Below are 17195 nucleotides of genomic sequence, written 5' to 3'. Positions count from 1 at the left end.
GTTAGTCAAGAGCAGAGGTAAAAGAGAATTTGTAGAATAATTTATTTAAGACAGTCGAACTTGCAAAATATCAATCTTTAGTCACATAAAATTTTCCATAGAATTTTAATGTATAAAACAAAAAGAGTAACATTATTAGTATCACTTTCTTTTACAAATTCAAAGTCTTTAATTTATTATAAAGTCAGTAAAAACAAAGACAGAGTTTGATAAAATGAATAGATGAAATCATGCAATTTTTTTTCTACCTGGTTCTTTATAAAAGTATTTGTAGGAACATATATTTAATGCCAAAGTCCTGAAAATCTCAGAATACTTTTTGCCATTAAATAGAAATGGCAGGGCATGCTTTCTTTTGAGATCAATATAAAACAAGATAATGCAACAGCACTCAGTGCCTTGATGGGTTTTGGCATATTGCAACTAGAAAAACACATATTTAAGCAGGAACATTGCTTTGTTTTTCTTTTCAGCTATTATATATGTGGGGGTGTGTGTGTGTGTGTGTGTGTGTGTGTGGTGATGGTGTTAATTTTGCATAAAACACCTACATGAAATCCTAGAGTTATGTAGAATTTGGTTGGAAAGCATTATTGTTATCTTCTGCATTTTTTTTTAAAGTGGCCCTGGCTAGTGTAGCTTGAGCTACACTGGTTGAGTGTCGTCCCATGCACTGAGAGGTCACCGGTCTATCTCTCTATCCTTCTCCTTCCCTCCCCTCTCTCTAAAATCAATAAAAACATAAATAAAGAAAAGGTAAAATAGAAACCAAGACCCAGAAAAGTGACTCATTCCAGGTCATTCCACAATCTCCTGACAGAGAAGTAATGAGAATTTACATTGCCTGATTCCCATTGCTGTGTTCTTTCAACTGTTCCCCGATGCATCTCTCATCTTATAATTGTTGTAATTATTGATATTGTTTTTGTTAATATTGTTATTGTGATAAAGATGAAACATCCAAGAAATAAGGATCCTTAAACATTAACACTGGAAGGGGCTTTGGAGATAAACACTAACATCATTATTCCTAAGGTTGTAAGGCGGTCAGTGATATGCCTGAAATCAAATAAATCGTTAGTAGCAGCGACCTGAGATTTCTGGCTCTCTAATGTTTCGCCGGTCTTGTTCTTAGTTCAGCAGGAGTGTTCTTGAGAAGTAGTTTATAGAGGAGAACTCCTATCACCTGAACAATTGTACTTAATTTTTGAGTCTGTATTTAGTTCATTTCATTGAGAAACAGTATTGTCTATGGATCAGGTTAAGCTTTAAATACAACAATAAGAAGTTCTTATTTAAAATCTTTTCAAAAAATTCTTATTTGTTGAAAATTCTTATTCTGAGAATTAGAAAGGGATGTAACTATTCTTTTGTGTTTATTCCTTTGTAAAATGTGTATTCGACAAATTAAACCAAGATTCTTATCATGACCTTTTATCCTGTTTTACTATATACCTGTTGCTTGGAGGACTAAACATTATTTTAAATTCCGGATGAGTACATTAATTGCCCAATAGACACAATAAATCAACATTATCCATTAATTTTCTATGTTCTTGAACTTCAGTATATCTATCCTCTCAGTCGGGAAAATGTGCACCACACGTAAAGCGTTTTCCATTGTACTTAAAGATGTTGGCTTTGTGACTCATCCAAGCCTTCAACTTTCTTTGAATTTACCCTGAAACCACCACAAGCACCTATTAAGTATCCCTCAGCACTACTAAATTTGCAGTCAAAGTGGAAATATGATGCCTTCTCTGGGTTTGAGTACCAAAAGGAAAATTCATAAAGTAAAAATAAAATTGCACTTTGGCTTTTCTTTAATGAATGTAAGCAATGCGTTTTGAGTTTGTAATTAAAATACTTTCTGTCATTTTGGGGGATCTTAATGTTGAATGATGTCTGTGCTATATTTATAATCACTTTCCTCCCCATTAATAACAAAGCTTTTCCAACGGGAAATGAGCATGGCCATAACTTTTGCTTGTTCTTATTTGAGGTCCTAGAATCCAAGGCTTTTCTCTCTGGCTCTCCGTGTGTCTTGTATTACAATTTCATTACTGTTCTGTCTGCTTTGGGAAAATATTTAACCAATAATCTTGTTCTTATGTATACTTAATTTCTAGAAAAAAAAGAAATACAAAAAAGTATATCACATCAGATAGATGGATTGTAATGTTTTGGAAGCATTTCCAACTTTTAAATAATACATGCAGTTTGTGTGTGTGTAACAAAATGAGGTAGAAGCTAAAGGGACTCGATTGTTTTAGCCGCCACACTGATTGGTCACATTCGAATAAGTTGCATTTAGAACTAGGATTCCATAAAACATCTATAGTAGACTTTTGGAAGATATGAACAACAGAATTTTTTCTATTGTGTTCACCTCTAGGTCTGTTATCTCTATAGCCTAGTATTCTGATTCATGAAAAATAAAGCCTGGAGTTTTTATAATGTAACAGTATTGAGCCTACTGTACAAATAAAATGTGAACCTAAACACAATGCCCTAGGGAAGGTCTTGAGTCTCAAAGGAAATGAAATGGGTTTTATTTTCTCTTAATGTCTTTTCCTGTATGTAAAGGGTGGGCAGTATATCCCACAGAGAAAGAATGAAAGCCTAAAACTGCATTCAGGGGGTAAAATGTATATATGAACATATGTATTTGTTTCTGTTTTAACTCTCACTTGTAGATTATTAGTTAAAGCTGGTATGTCTTTTTTTGTTGTATTTCAATTTTTTTATGAAAGTTTACTCAGTAAACTTTGCATTGTTTTTTATTAAATAGACAATTCAGCTAAGTTCAACTAGATTTTTACTTATCCAAAATCAGATTTTTTTTCTCTACTGGAATGAAATAACAATAAAGAATATTTAAAGTATCTTTGATCAGGCCCTGGCCAGGTAGCTCAGTTCGTTAATATGTCGTCCTGATAGGCAAAGGTTGCAATTCGATCTCTGGTTAGGACACATACAAGAAGCAACCAATGAATGCATATAATAAGTGGATCCGCAAACTGACATATTTCTCTCTCTCTCTCTCTCTCTCTCTCTCTCTCTCTCTCTCTGAGAAATTAAGAAATGAAATAAAAATAATAAAATATTTTTATTATATTTTGTAGTAAAATATTTGACATCTGCCGTCATCTGATGGATTGTATCACTCCCTATTCACATGACTTATTTCTGTAGTCTTTATGCCTCCTGTCTGAGGGTTGTCATGAGGTGAAGGGTTATAAATGCATTGAAAAAAAAACAAAACAAAACATGAATGGATAAAGATGTCAATTTTTTACCCAAATGTAGTTACAGAAAATTTGGAGATAAAGTCTTTTTTGATTATACATTTTTTCTATGAAATATGTAATCTTTTATCAAAAAAAAAAAAAAAAAAAGGAGGCAGAGAGACAGAAGCAAGAATGAAACTTAAGTACAATTCCCCCTATGTTATTTTAAACTTTGAATGATATAAATCTTTGTTAATTAACTTTTAACACTCACCTGTGATTTTTTTTTTCCAGCTGCTGCTATAATTCACCTGGTCACTGGGAAGCAGGAAGGGCCTGCCTATAATCCACAGTCAAGATTCTTAGGCACTATGAAGTCACTGTTTCAGAGGTAAGACAATGTGCTCATCCCTCAATGGATGCACAAAGTGTGATTTCTTGATGACACTTTTTATAACCTTCTAATTATATTTGAGGCAGTTTCAATAATGACATAAAATGATGATGTTCTCTTTGGAACATCAAGGGCAAGTTCTTCTCTGTGTCCTAAAACATAGAGTTAGAAAGGTAAAACAAAAAATTCAGGGATCTTGTGTACATTGCACAATTTTACCTTTGTTGAAATCTGTAAAATTACGTTTTCTGTGAGGGGATTATGCCTGTTTAAGAATAACAGTTGTAGATTTTAAATCCCATTTGTTTCCTATGAAAAGGATATAATATCTCGTGTCTAAGCTCAGCAACCTCTGCTCCACTGAGGGCCCTCTGAGGATTCCCCATTGGCAGAAATGGCCCTGCCTTGGGTACCCAATGCTAACTAACGTTGATGTACCTGAATGAGATTTCTCAGAGTCTGCACTGACACTTCATTTAATTTCCCAGTGTCTCATGTTAAGAAGAATTTACCTTGCAGTCCCACTTGGCACACAGTGCTGTGGCACTTATTATTCCTTTCTTTGTTGAGAAAAGTTAGTGATTACACTCAGTGAGTACAAAAGGCAGAGCCTGGAAGTCAGCTGGGTTCATGTCACCTCCTAGACATGCTGAGCACATCACTAAACCCCTCTAAACTTTAATGTCCTTGTTATTAAAATGAGGATAGTGCCTGCCTATGATACAATGAGGGTGAATTATGGCCCAGAGTTTTTCAAGCATTAATTTGCACAAGAATCACTTGGTGGATTCTGATTCTGGAGATCTGAGAAGGGACTTGATACTCTGCATTTTTAACAAGCTCACAAAATGACCCCCTCACACTGCTGGTTCATGAATCACTCTTTGAGTGGTAGCAAGATTGTAAGTGAAGACTGAATATACAAACACATAATAGCCAACCATATATAAAAATAGAACTGAACCACAACCTGCAGCAACCTGCCTGGGAAGCCAACCCCTTATCTTCAAAAAGAAGCCCAGGAACTAGCCTGCTGAGTCAGATCTATAAGAAGTCAGACTGCTATCTCTAGTAACAATTCAGGAAGCCAAACAATAACTTCTACAGCAATGTAACCAAAAGGGATAAGGCTTTATTAGTAGTAGACAGCATTCCTAAGTTTTGTCCCTACTTTCCATTTAAGACCTAGTAGGAAAAAAGAAGAAGAAGAAGAAGAAGAAGAAGAAAGAAAAACATGCACCCCTAACCAACCACATAGGATGCTCCATTTCTTAGTTAGCCCACCTATAGCTTCTTCAGGCCAAGAGCCTCCAATCAGGGCACACCTGAAGCCTTCCCTGTCTTCTGCTATAAAGCTGTCCCATTCCTCTCTCTGCCTTCGAATCTCTGCCAAAGTGCAAGTAATGGTGACTGATCCCTTGCTATAACATGCTGTGAATAAATGGCCTTTGCTTATTCTCATTTGGTTGGTCTTTGTTTATTTCTACATGAGCAGATTATGAAAAGTGACTGTTATTTAGTGAAGGCTCAACAAATTGTAGCCTTAGACTTTCTCCCCTCACCCCAGAGGAGATCTTCATGAACTGGTGTCATTAAAGTTCATGCACACCCTGCCTGGTTCTCCTTTATGGTGATATCTTCTCTTGAATTAGAAGGAGCTTGACTATTTACTTTTCTTTTTGCTTGTTTGTTTTTCTTTTGGCTTTATCCTCTCCCTTCCTATAAGCTGCAAAGAAGTCCGGCCAATCACCAGATCAATTAACTTCTTCCTCCTTCTCTCTAACGACTGTGGTAATAGGTGAAGGATGTCTTCCACCCAGGGGAAGGCAAGAAAATTTTTTATTAGTGAACCCAACACTCATCTCTTCACTGGCTTGTCTCGTATGTCCTGGCCCAAAGGTGATAAAAGGGTCAGATTTAGGTTTCAGCTGTAAGAAAAGGAAGGAGAGAAAATTCCTTAAGCCTAAATCATGTACTCTGTCCTGGGTTTTTAAGGACAGCTATCTCTGAGTTTGTGTCACTTCTCAACACAACTCAGGTGGCATTTTGTTTTACTTTACCATTTACCCTACATTTATACCCCCCCTTGGGAAATGTGCTTGGAAGAGAAGTGACTGGGTTAAAGGAGGGTTTGAAAATTCTTGGCTTTTCTAGCCCAGCATTCCCCTAATAACATTCATATCTCACATTCTCTTTTCTATTGATTATTTAAAACACAATTAGAGATAAATATAATTACCCTAGAAGTATCTTGAAAGAGGAATATATAGATTATCCAACAAGGAACAGAAGAAAAAAAATGACTCATATTTCTAACAGTCCAAGCCCAAATTTAAATTCCATGACCCACAATGGCATTTGCAAATCTATTTTTTGTGGTAAAAAGCACAATATATAAAAGACTATGAAAAGGAATTTTTCAAACATAAACATAACTAGAAATGGTTGCCAAGCATCTGAATTATTAGAAATGTGTTTATTTTTAAACATCTTCACAAAAAGGAGAAATATATTTTAGAACTTTTATCTTTACCAAGAGTTTTCTCCATATCCTTAATAATTTAAGCTTTTGTCATTGGTTGATTGATTGATTGATTTTTAGAGAGAGAGAGAAGCATCTATTTATTGTTCCACTTATTTATGTACTTATTGGTTGCTTCTTGTATGAGCCCTGACTGGGGATTGAACTCACAACCTTGGCATATTGGGACGACGCTCTAACCTCCTGAGTTACCCAGTCAGAGCTAAGCTTCTCTCTTAATAACAGCTTTTTAGTATACTTTGTTATTTGCTGTAGTAAAAAATATGTGATAATTCAATGCATTTATTTTGTGAATGTTTTTCTGGTCACCCTTCTTTTTTATAGGCTGTCCAATTAAATAGATGATCATCTGAGATATTCTTAAGGAGTATCGCCCTATTTTCTTCATAGTACAAAGAAATTAAAAGGGTTCCACAAAAAGCTGTGATTTAGGAGAGGATTGGCATTGCTGTAGAACTCCTTTAAAATACCATGTCTCAGTCTTCTCTGAGGCAGACAGGCAGAATCTGATTCATTCGTTCTGGAATGGGGCCCTTGAACCTGTATTTTTAAAAGCTCTCTAAAAGACTTTGCTGCCTGCCATGTTTGGCTTAGTAGTTACAATTGGATAGATGCCAACTGGCATGATTAAAATGCTCCTGGGTTGGAAAAGCCTGCAGTCCTCTGTAAAGCAGAACAATTTAATTCAACAATGTTTATTAAACACACTGGTGTGTGCTGCAGACACAATGGTGAACAACACACAGTTTTTATTCTCAGTTGGCTTAGATACTAAAGAGAAGGGAGGGGGAGTATAAAAAAAGAAGAGAGAACAAAAGGGAGGGAGGGAGAGAAAAAAAGGAAGAGAAAGAAAGAATGAACCAACTTAGCTGCAGAGTGTGGCAAGAGAGATGACAGTGAATTCCATTGGAATTAATAGAAGAACAAGAAAAGAAAAAGCTGGAGAAGATATCTTTGAATCTGACTTGGGGGCTTAAAAGAAATAAGGTAGAGTGGTTCTGAACCACTGTGTTTAGCAATGTAGTTGTGGGTGTGGGGCTCTTATTAGCATTTAGCAGCCGGGGATTGCTCCTGTGTGATATGTCCACAGCTCCTGTGAAAAATTCTGCATGGGCTGATGAAATAGAAGAGAATTGAAGATCTTTGGCAATCATGAGGGCAAGGAAATGTGAGATGAGGATGTTGGCTCGAATCACTATTGTGGTACCCTGTTTAACAAAAACAATAATAAAAAAATGTTTATGCATGGTTTTAGATGAAAGATTTTTAGTAGTCTGATAATTGAATATATGTTAAGGTTTCATTTTGGAAGTTTAGAATTGATACTAGTGGCATTGAAAACACTAAAAAGAAATCAGATTTTATTTATTAGGAAACAGCATAGAACAACGTTTAGCCTGTAAGTCCTCAAAAATTAAGCTTTAACCAATTGCTTTATCACTCTAGTGTTTACTATTTCATAAATAGTATAGAGTCCTCTTGAGAGTGTTCTCAGAACTTTATTGATTTTTTTCAAGTTTTTCTTTTCCCCAAACCAATAAAATCTCTGAAATAATGCTTTCTTTGTTCAGCTATATATGAAACTATTGTTTGTCTTTTAATTGTCAACCCATTTCCAGAATCCTTGAACAAAACCACTAACTGGTAGTTTTGCTACTGAATTGGAAATCAAGATGGTAAGGTCTTGATAACTTTTGAGGCCATCTAGATGGTAAGTATGTGTATTCTTTTAGAAACAGACCTCAGAGAACATAAAGGGCCTTTGACTAAATATTGATTAAGAATAACTCAAAAGGCCATATATGAAAGACCTACAGCCAATATCATACTCAATGGACAGAAACTAAAAACATTCCCATTAAGAACAGGAACAAGACAGGGATGTCCACTTTTGCCACTCTTATTTAACATTGTACTGGAAGTCTTAGCAACAGCAATCAGACATGAAGAAAAAATAAAAGGGATCCAAATTGGAAAGGAGGAAGTGAAACTGTCATTATTTGCAGATGACATGATATTATACATAGAAATCTCTAAAGACTCCATCAAAAATCTACTAGACTTAATAAATGAATTTGACAAAGTAGCAGGATAAAAAATTAACGTCAAGAAATCGACGGCATTCTTGTACACCAATGATGAGCTCACAGAAAGAGAAACTGAAAAAACAATCCCATTTACCATCGCGCCAAAAAAATTAAGATACCTAGGAATAAACTTAACCAAAGAAGTAAAGGACCTATTTGCAGAAAACTACAGGTCATTGAAAAAAGAAATAGAGGAAGTTATAAAAAAGTGGAAGCACATACCCTGTTCATGGATTGGAAGAATTAACATCATTAAAATGTCCATACTACCCAAAGCAATCTATAGATTCAATGCAATCCCTATCAAAATACCAACGACATATTTCATAGAACTAGAACAAATACTTCAAAAGTTCATATGGAACCAAAAAAGACCCCGAATAGCCACAGCAATCTTGAAAAAGAAGAACAAAGTAGGTGGGATCACAATACCAGATATCAGGTTATACTACAAAGCGACTGTAACCAAAACAGCCTGATACTGGCACAAGAACAGGCATATAGACCAGTGGAACAGAACTGAAAACCCAGAAATGGACCCAAAGCAATACGCTCAAATAATATTTGACAAAGGTGGCAAGAGCATACAGTGGAGTAAAGACAGCCTCTTTAATAAATGGTGTAGGGAAAATTGGACAGCTACATGCAAAAAAATGAAACTAGACCATCAACTTACACCATACACAAAAATAAACTCAAAATGGATAAAAGACTTAAATGTGACCCGTGAATCCATAAAAATTCTAGAAGAAAATGTAGGCAACAAAATTTCGGACATCATACGGAGCAGAATTTTCACTGATACATCACCTAAGGCAACAGAAACAAAGGAAAAAATGAACACATGGGACTACATCAAACTCAAAAGCTTCTGCACAGCGAAAGAAACAATCATCAAAATGGAAAGGCAACCCCCTGTATGGGAGAACATCATTGCCAATGATGTATCAGAAAAGGGGTTAATTTCCAATATATATAGAGTGCTCATACAACTCCACAAAAGGAAGACAAAGAACCCAATTAAAAAATGGGCAGAGGAGCTGAATAGACACCTCTCCAAACAGGACATACAAATGGCCAAGAGACATATGAAGAAATGCTCAACATCACTAATCCTCAGAGAGATGCAAATTAAAACAACAATGAGGTATCACTTCACACCTGTCAGAATGGCCGCCATCAACAAATCATCAAACAACAAGTGTTGGCGAGGGTGTGGAGAAAAGGGGACTCTAATACACTGCTGGTGGGAATGCAGACTGGTGCAGCCGCTATGGAAAACAATATGGTGTTACCTCAAAAAATTAAAAATTGAACTTCCATTTGACCTAGTGATCCCACTTCTAGGAATATACCCTAAGAAGCCTGAAACACCAATCAGGAAGAATATATGTACCCCCATGTTCATAGCAGAACTATGTACAATAGCTACGATCTGGAACCAGCCCAAGAGTCTATCAGTAGACGAATGGATAAAAAAGCAGTGGTACATATACACAATGGAGTACTATGCAGCTGTAAGAAATAAGATCTCTTATCCTTTGAGACGACATGGAGGGACCTGGAAAGTATTATCCTAAGTGAAATAAGCCAAGCAGAAAAAGACAAATACCACATGATCTCACTTATATACTGAATATAATGGACATAACAGTCTGAGGAATACAGTAGACCCAGAAACATGGAAGCAGGCACAGACTGACATCCCTCAGAAGAGGGCGTAGGGTGGGTGGGAAGAGATAAACCACAGAACTTATATGCATGTATGCATGACCAATGGACATGGACAACTAAGCCAGGGACGGGGCGGGGGTGGGGTGCGGAGGGGGGTGCCAATGGGGTAAAAAAGGTAAAATACCTGTAACAAAAAATTAAATAAAAAAATAAAAAAAAATTTTAAAAAAGGATAACTCATAATATATAGAGCAAGTCCTTTTAAAATTAGACCTGGCTAGGTTCTTGAATATCATGCCTTCCATTCCTCTTGAAAAGATTAATTTCTGTTTATCTGAATTCAGGAAATCATATCTGCTTATAGTTGCTTTGGTATGCTCACCTGATTGAAACTGTGAAAGTCTTATTTTTTTTTTTAAAGTTTCAAGTAAACTGCCCTAAATAGAACTGAATAACTGATGTTAAATATTTTGCTATTATTGACATTTCCTATATTACATTAATGTTATGCCTACCATCTCAGAAAGTTTTCCTTATGATAGTACATGCCTGTTTTCTATAAAGAACTATAGGAGCATGTTCAAGATATTTAGTTAAAGTCAAACATCACAGAATGGAATTAGGTGTTCTAAAGTCTGATTCTGAGCTAATAACCCATACATTCAAGAAATGAGCCTATTCGTCAATGTTTCACTTAGATTCTCTACCAAGGCACAGTTTAATATCAAATATTTGTATCCAGATTTTATCAACAGCCACAACATGTTATTTTAGGTCTTGCCTGTGTTAGGATATTTCTAGCAGAGGTTGTGATGGTGGGCATAACCCTTGGCCCATTGGTTTCCCAGTTGATATAAGGCTGTATGTGGGTGCTAACCAAAATGATATGAACAAAACAAATTTGTTTGCAATTATTCACCATCCAAATCCTGACCCAGGGTTCAAATTTTAAAACCAACTCACTTTTATTTTTGTTATTTCACACCTATCATAAACCATAGAACATATCATTGTCTTTCTTTACTTTGCTAACCACTCAATGTATAGAAGTTCTCTACTTATTCCAAGAGTAAAGCCAAAGACATGCATTAAGTCCTGGACTGGCTAATTAGATCTATATAAAGAAAAACATTAAAGGCCAGGAGGAGACAGAAATTTTCTTCCACTCTTCACACAACAGCTGAGGAAAGAGGGATCCAGAGCTGCCCGCTGGTCTGACTCTTCTAAAGTGAACCAAAGTCATGTGACAGAATCAGGAGTGGAACTTGGAGGCTTTGACAGCTTATTCATTGTTATTTTCTCTAAGTCAAAAATAATGCTGTTCCAGGGTTGCAGACACCACCTCCCAATCTGACCCTTGGGTGGCTCATGGCCAGCTGGAATTAGGCTGAAACTGTGCATGGGTCACTGAGCGATCATTCTTGTCCATGTGGCTTAACACAAAGAGCTCAGCCTACTGTTGCAAGATTAGAAGCATGACCAATCTGCGTCAACATTTCATTTTCTCAGTACATTTGGGGTAGAGAGCAGATATGAAGATTTAAGCTCTGAACTAATTAGATGCTTGCAGCCAAGATAATCACTCTGCCAACTATTGATATGTGATGTTGGGGCAAAGTATTTTTTCTAACTCTCACTTTTCTTGACTATAGCATAGGGTCAATAATATTACCATGATGTGGGATTTTCAAGATTAATTAAATAAATGGCCTATCTTAAATGTTATATTAGAAAATTCTGCTGCTATTAATAATGAGACTTTCCTCTCTCAAGTTCTTCTTGGTTATTAATATTAAAAAGAATAAACAACAGACTTAGAATCATAGACATAATTTAATCAAGTACATAACTTTCTTTCTAGATAAACACACTAAGAGAGATGCACAAATTGTATACATAAGAATTAACTATCCTCAAATATGCACAACTTTCTTCCTTTCAAAGGAAACTTACACTCAGACATGTAATTATTTGTACTACAATTATGGTTACATTACTTAATGATACATTTGATATCAAAGCAATAAGTCAATGTGCAAATGGGAAGCAAAACACTTTATATTATATTAATTTATAATGTAAACTCATGTAGAATTCATGAAATCCTTTCATTAATTTTCATCTATCAAATAAGATATTTAAAATTCATTAGGGTTATGAGTCTTCTTATGATGAACAAGAAATATCAATATATTTTTCTTAGCTCAAAGAGTAAGGAACTTCTTGAAAAGTGCTTTTATTAATACTAAAATTTTTCATAAAGTTTCTTTTTTATATAACTTTAAAGAGTACAGTAAATTACTTAATTTGCTGGATTATTTAATTATATGATGATTACTAAACAAACTAAACAGAATTCGGTTTTATTCTAATGAAAAACTATGTATAAGTCATTTTTTTATTCACCTTGCAAAGTAGCTTTGCAACATTATTAGAATAATAATAAAGTATTAGCTCAAAAAATAAATCAATTACACCTCTCTGTTTCCTATATTTCACATATATTTTTATCACCACAACTCACTTTTATGTATTGTGTTTTTTATGATTACATCTAAATTAAAAATGCTCTAATTTGAGGGTAGTAGTTAAACATTTTATAAAATGAAGTGAAAGTAAGCCTTTTAAAATTGTGCCAAAGGAAAATGGCACATAATACAGATTCTATCAAGAAGACAATTCAGAGCCATTTTTTCTTTCATCACACTGTCATTTTAGTCTGGGCCACAGGTATGTTGTGTAGCATAGAAGTTAATGCTTGTCAGCTGGACTAGGAGAGAGACTGCATTATCTAATGCATGAATATATATAATATAATTGTAAGAGTTTTCTTTGAAAAGTTGGAACATATTGCAAGAGGGCAAATTAAACTAACCTAATTTCATTTTACTTAAAATGATGTATCTCAAAATTGAGAAAATATTTATTAAATGCCTGTTTTATACCAGGGACTGAGCTCTTTTCTATACATGTTTTCATTCGCTTATGCAATGTTTAAATCCAAGAGTTTCTTATAGCATTCAGTAGGTCCAGAACCAAATATATTCTTTCCCACCCCCATCCTCTAATCTGTTCCTTTTTCTTAACTTCTTACGTTAATGAATGTTAACAGCCATCAACTTCATGGCCCAAGACAGAAACCCATGTTCCACTTAAGTTCCTTCCTCTCCCTTATTTTTCTGCATATAATTTATCCCAAAATCTAATTTGTTTAGTCTCAGAAATGATTCTTGAATTCACCCTCTATACAACTACTCCTGGACTAATACAATCCTTTATTTCTGTCTTAGATTATTTCAGTAGTCTGCTGTCCAGTCTTCCTCCGTGTAGTCTCATCAAACTCCATTTCTTCCTGAGCACTGACAAGTAGTTGTTTTCTAAAGCATATTATAACCATATGTAATATCTTTCATTGGCTCCCCATTACCTACAGAACTATAACCATGTCTAAATTCCATAGAATTATTGCGCTTGCCTCCTGCTCTCATCTCCCTTTCTCTGCTTATGCCCTATGCTCCATTCACCTTTTACAGCCTCTAATTTATCATGTTCTTTCAGGTTTCTGTGCCTATAATGCTCACCCTGTATGAAATTCCTCTTCATTCTGTATGACTGAAAACAATTGACTAATTTCTCAAGATCCAGTTTAGTGATTACATCCTTAGTGAAGCCATTCTTGGTGCTTCTATTTCCCTTAAAAATTTTCCCCTGCCCCCATGCGACTGTATTTTGTACACACACTTGTTATATCTCTCACCATGGTTGCAAATATATAATTATGTTCACTGGATGGTGACTGAGGCAAGAACCTTCTAAGTTGTGTCTGTCTCCAATTGCTCCTCATCTTAGCCTGTCTTCCAGATTGTTTCCAAATTATCTAAATTCTTTGATATTCCTTTATTGCTTTTATAATGATGTCCAGCTGCTCAGCATGGTACACAAGGTCCTTCATTCTCTATCCTCAGCTCCAATTCCATCATCCCTGGCATGCATCCTGTACCCTCATACACAGCCACTCACTCCTAAATGCACCCTGGTAGTTCACACTTCTGTTCATTTTTCTCTTTTTGAGGAATGCTCTTTTCCTCCTTTTCAGTTGATCTATTCATGCTCATTATTAGAAGGCTCACATAACACACAACATCTGTGCAAAACCTTTCCTGTACTCTTTCAGAAAGTCATACACCCCTTTCTTTCTACATTCAGAAAAGCTTCTGCAGAGGACCATATCTCACCTGGAAACTTGTAATACAGCCTACGTGTTCTCCTCTTTCCATGCTTGCTCTCTTTCGTCAATCCTCGTCACAGTGATGACAGTGATTCATTTAAAAGGAAAGTCAGATCTTGTCAATCCTTCGCTGACTCCCCAGCTCATTCAATCCTGACAAGGCCCTGAATCATATAGTCTCTGTCACTCCTCTGACCTCACCTCACACTGGCTTTGCATTCTCTCTGCTACATCTTCACTGACTGGCTGCTTTGCCCTTCATTGAATTCCCACAAACCCAAAACTCTGAGCATTTGCACCTGACTATTTTTTTACCTGAAACCCTCTTCTCCAAATAATCACATGCCTTATACCTTCTCTCCTTCAAGTATTTACTTAAATGTCACATTCTCAATGAGACCCCTCCCAACTTTCTCCTATTTGACATTGTGCTTGACTCTTTCTCTCCTCATCCCTATCCTGCTTTATTGCTTTTATTTTCTTCACATCTAATATTTTCTACTTTTTTTTTGTTACTCCCCCTGAAAAATAAGCTCCAAAGAACAGAATTTTTTTTTCCATTTTGTTTTCTGAGGTATCTCCCAAAGTTAGAAAGGCTTTTGGTATATAAGAGGACTCAATTATGTATGTTGAATAAACACACACATTCATGCTATAAATTACTTGAATGGAGAGATCAAGTTTGACTCAATTCCATGATTCCATCTGGGAATGATTCCTGGCCCATTATCAATAAACCCACAAAAGTTTTTGTTGAATGAATAATTATATTTGCCAACTTTTGGATACAATACTGGAGAAGCTACTTAACCATGTGGCAGTTTATTTTGCTGGATTTCTTCCATCTAAATATAGCTGTTTAAATAGCTTCCCAACCTCTGTGGAAAAATAGTCAACTATTATATTGGTTAGTGAAAGAAAATTTCCTCATTTATCAGAAAGAGTATTGGAACTCAATCCACTATACCACTGTACCAGTAGGTGAGGGTTTTTTTTTGTGTGTGTGTGTGTGTATTGCTTTGTTTCTTTGTAGTTTATTCTTTCATAACTTCTTTCTTGTATGTTGTTGAATGACAATGCTGCTTTTCAGCTCTGGTTTTAAGTTAGAATACTGGATTGTTATAGGAAATTCTGATGCCTGGTATATAGAAACAGAAATTCTGATTCAATTAGTTGGGTGTAGCCTAAGCACTGGTAGTTTTTAAAAGCCCCAGAGAAATGGGAATGAGGAACCTGGATGAGGAACCACAATTAATGATTGTATCTTAGACTACGGGTCAGGTCTCACTGGCTGCACACATCACCTAGCTCTCACCATGACTGGTAAAATCGGGACAGTATTTTACACAAACTTCATAGAAATAAGAAAAGGCATATATTTAATCATTTTTAATAATGCAAAACATCTAGATACTTTCTGATGTAAATGATAGATTGTTCTGTACATTTTAAAGTTATTTTAGTGAGTTTACTGCCATATCATGTGTAAAATGCCTGTTTTTATCCTTAGCTATTAAATATGTATAAATAAAAGAGAAAAACTGGCATCCAAATGGACAAATTCATGATTTTCCTTTATAAATCTTATGGAAGGTTTGCTTCCATCTGTAAATCACAGTTCTATAGATTTATTTATCTTCAAAACTAGAGTCGAGTTAAGAGAAAAACCACAGTGAGGTTTTTAGATGGGGAGTTAAATGATATTAGGAAGAATCTTTCATTTATTACTATTTCTTTCTACTAGAACAATGAAGAATCAATGGTAATGGCTTCTTAACTGACATAAAATAACCCCATTTGTATGTAAAAGTGACTTAAATTTGTCTCTAGAAAATTAGGCAACTAGTTACAATTTGCTATGTATGTAGAATATGAAATTTATTTTACACAAATACTTTGATTTATATATCCTTTAACAGAATGAGTTGTATATTAGACAGACAGACAGACACACACACACACACACACACACACACACACAACATTTCTATTAAAAAATTAGCAATTTTGCCTAATAATGTTTTATCTACAGTTCACAATAACTGTGGCTCAAAGAATGAAATTTTGTTTTGTTTTGTTTTGTTTTGTTTTTTGGTATTGAGTAATTGAAAAGACTTATAGGGACAAATGGATTTATTTCCACAGTTACACTATTTACATTTCCAGTAACACCTGGGCCTTTGCTTCCCTGCTGAAAATGAAATGTTCCCAATGCAAGACTGTGTGGATGAGTTAGAGAAAAAAGTGACTCTTCTTACTCATCACTCCGTGAATAATGACAACAGCAGTGTCAATGTTAGTGGCACCTGAAGAAATATCATCCATCACCATGTCCCCCTTACTGCCCTGTTAAGCTATGTGCCCACAGCTTCTAAGGAACTTCCAGTTGCACAGAAAACCTGAAACCAGGGTACATCCGGTTGTAAAAAAAACAAAACTGAAATACTGCACTGCTACATTCCATTACCAAGGAAAGTAAGTCTGGCACGTTTAAGAAGTTCTATGATCTGTGTTTAATCCACTCCTCTAAGTTCATTATATTTAGGTCATTTGAGTTCTGACATTTAGAAGATGAGTTTTTAATGCCTTCAGATGGTCCAAAAGATTTTTCTTGTTCTTCTCACCTTGATTTCTAACTGTCATAGATAAATAAGTCCATATGTCAATCATGAGTTGGCCTAAATTCTTAATAAATGAAACTATTTATATCCTCCATCAAACTCTTAATTTTATTGAGACTATCTCTGTATGCTAAGACAGAGAAATAAAAGTGAATTTAATAGAGAAATATATAAATTGATATTCACCAAAATTTATTTAGTGTACTTGCACATAGCTCAAAACAGAATAAGCTCAATTTATTTTTGCTTTAATGTCATGAGTTATATTGCTAAGATAGTTTAAATTCCATTCATATACCCTACCATTTTGTCTAAATTTGCATATTTAACCTTTGTGTTACCTTTGTTTTCTGAAAAAAAAACACAAAACAGAACCAAAAAAACACAGCTTTTTAAATAGAGAGGTTTGTAAAAAATGA

This window comes from Molossus molossus, unplaced genomic scaffold (genome assembly GCF_014108415.1).
Source record: "Molossus molossus isolate mMolMol1 unplaced genomic scaffold, mMolMol1.p scaffold_m16_p_8, whole genome shotgun sequence".
NCBI lineage: Eukaryota > Metazoa > Chordata > Mammalia > Chiroptera > Molossidae > Molossus > Molossus molossus.
This window is presented reverse-complemented; position numbering follows the sequence as displayed.